Source organism: Halyomorpha halys, unplaced genomic scaffold (genome assembly GCF_000696795.3).
Source record: "Halyomorpha halys isolate HHAL.00 unplaced genomic scaffold, Hhal_1.1 Scaffold1321.1, whole genome shotgun sequence".
In the NCBI taxonomy this organism is placed as follows: Eukaryota; Metazoa; Arthropoda; class Insecta; order Hemiptera; family Pentatomidae; genus Halyomorpha; species Halyomorpha halys.
This window is the reverse complement of record NW_027107310.1, coordinates 22,790-25,640: the sequence shown is the minus strand read 5'-3', so window position 1 is coordinate 25,640 and position 2,851 is coordinate 22,790.

Genomic DNA, 2,851 nt, shown 5'->3' with positions numbered 1-2,851 from the left:
ATATATATAACTTACGTGAAGTCGGGTAAAAACTACTAAAAAAAAAGGAAAGAGGGGCGTAGAAATAACGCACGTACTTGATGAATTAATACTGATTTATTTCGCAACTTAATCTGCCTTCTATACATTCTGAGTGTTTGTTTATGAGAGGAGATAGGATTATGGCTGATACTATACCTGGTCATCCTATATCTCCCCTACCAATTTTTCAACAATCCTCATAAACTCTAAAAATGAAAAATGATTTTAGAACATACAATTTTCTAACTCATATCTGAAAGAAAAGAGAGGGGAAAAACAAAACAAAAGGCGTTCCCGATATTGGCTCACTGACACTCTCTATCGTAACCACATTGTGCTCTCTAATTACGATCACCCGAAATGGACCCTCGTATCTCTGTAGCTCCTTGCTTCTGTTGGTTCTACCCGGCAATATATTATTGTTCCGATTATTACTTCGCTGCTAATATATATTTAACATTTGAATTGTGGCGCGCTACACGTTTCGTTTTTTCTCACATAAACCTCTCTTTGATCTTACCCCATCGCTTACGGAGTGCCATAACGTTATTCATAACCTCGCTGTCGCTTGATAACCCCGTCGACGCCTCCTAAGCCCAAAAAGGATTTTGAAGGGAGAAAACCCAGTTACGGTATAAATGGAATGGTTGTAGGCCGCAATCTCTTTTATCTTAGCTTCATCGGGTTCCAATCCCTTTTCCAGATGGTAGACCCGTAGATGGTCGCCTAAGGTGCTGTGAAATCCTCCGATGCCTCCTTGCCGATACTCTTGGATGTCCCGGCGTATTCAGATGCCACTCCACGTCCTGTTGTCAAATTCTCTCCCCCATCTGCCGAAATACGGTCCGGAACGCCATAAAATTGGAACCACGTTTTTAAGGCTCCTAGCACTGCGTCCGCTGATTTACCCCTGACTAGGTGCGCCATACCTACCTTACTGAAGAGATTCATGGCAGTTGTCCATGTGTGACCCTTCCAGAGGAAGGTCTCCATTTGGAGATCGACAAGTGGAGTATCAGCTGTGGGGGTCTCATCATGCATTGCTCTTGGTGGATGTCTGTCATATTTCGTGCTAAGGCATAGGTCACAGTTTCCTATGACCCCCTCGATCGTTTTCTTCATGCCCCACCAAAAGTACCGGCGCTTTGGGGCCTCCAGCGTCTCGTTCACCCCGCGATGATTCGTCTTCCTCTGACTGTAAGCCAACGTCACCTCCAGTTGTCGCTCCTCGTCTCGCAGCGTGTCTACTATCCTCAAGCACCGGATGAACGTGCGATCTATGCCTATTTGTTCCGAACCCCAAAGCCTTCTAACCTTCTCACAAATGGTCGTATTTCCGACATAGAGGTGATAGATCCTCCCGGCATTGGATGCGTCCCTAAATGCACGACAAATTTGGTCTTCTCTGGCTCCCGGTTCCGACGAGATGGTGCTAATCTGACTTCGTCCGTAGCTGCCTCCTCATCCTGCCCGGGTGCCTCCTGGCATTGAGGCGTCCATTCCCTGAGAAACTGCCTCAGACCTCTGGAAGGTTCCCCATGGTCTCCCTCAATGGCATTTATCGGTATCGCCCTAGAAAGCCAATCCGCGACGACATTTTCCTTCCCAGGCTTCTACATCACTTCAATATTATATTGATTGAGCCGCTCTTTCCAGCGGGTAACCCTAGCGGATGACTCCTTCAATTTACCTACCCATTGGAGTGGTCGATGATCAGTTTGGATTCTTTTCTTATTTTCTTCCAAATACATATGGTCGAAAGTGCTCGACGCCCCATACTATCCCTAACAATTCCCCCTCCAGGGCACTGTATCACGCTTCGGCATCCGTGTGTGGCATTCGCTACTGGACGGTCTTCCCCTGAGCCCTCCTGAAAGACCAAGCGTTGGAAGGTGATTGGGGCGTTCTTCACAGCCTTGGCATCGGGTATTTTTCGTCCACGGTCACTAAAGAGGATCTAGGAGGGTGAATTCCGGAGAGCGAATTTGTTGATCGGGTGAATTGAAAAATTGTGAAAGGGTGAAATTAGAGGAGCAGAAATGGGAAAGAAAAAAAGAAATGAAGTGAAACATTTGTATTTGTTGTACAGACCGAAATGGATTGTGAAAGGAAACTGTAGGGGGGAAAAAATTGTTTATTATATCTTATTATTGTATCTCTTTTTTTCTTATTATACCATGTATGTGTAATTTATATATGTCCGAATACCTAATGTATTTAGGCAGCAAAGATAAATAAAGTATTTCTCTCTCTTTATATCTAGCATACTATGGCTAGGGGGTCCATGTGGTATCTAGTGTTTGAATTAAATATAGCGCATACTTTTTCAGTCGGTTCCCATCAGGAACCGATAGAGATACATAATACAAATACATAAATACAGAATATAAATACATAGAATATAAATATATAATACAAATACATAATATAAATAGATTAATATATTAATAAATTTCAATATAATACTTGTACGGGGAACCCCTAGTTTGATTTAGAAACCCTGAAGCCCCGTACACGGCACTCCATTCTCTCTATGATGCGGTCGCCACCCTTGAGGAAGTGGTTGAACTCACCTATCTCACCTGAGAAGCGTTCCAGGTCCGAGATGGCCTTCCTAAGGTCCTGCGACGTAGCTATCCTCACTTTCAATGTAGCCAGTACGTTGGCATGCACTTGGGCCAACGTAGTAATGGGAGCATGACTGGGACTGGAGCTACCGGTGGCGCAGGGGGTACAGAGGCCGTCTGATCCGCCGGATTTGTTAGAGGAAAGTTCAAGACCGCCGCTCTTACTAGAGGTCTTTGTTCATCGTTAACCATTCTCTTAACTA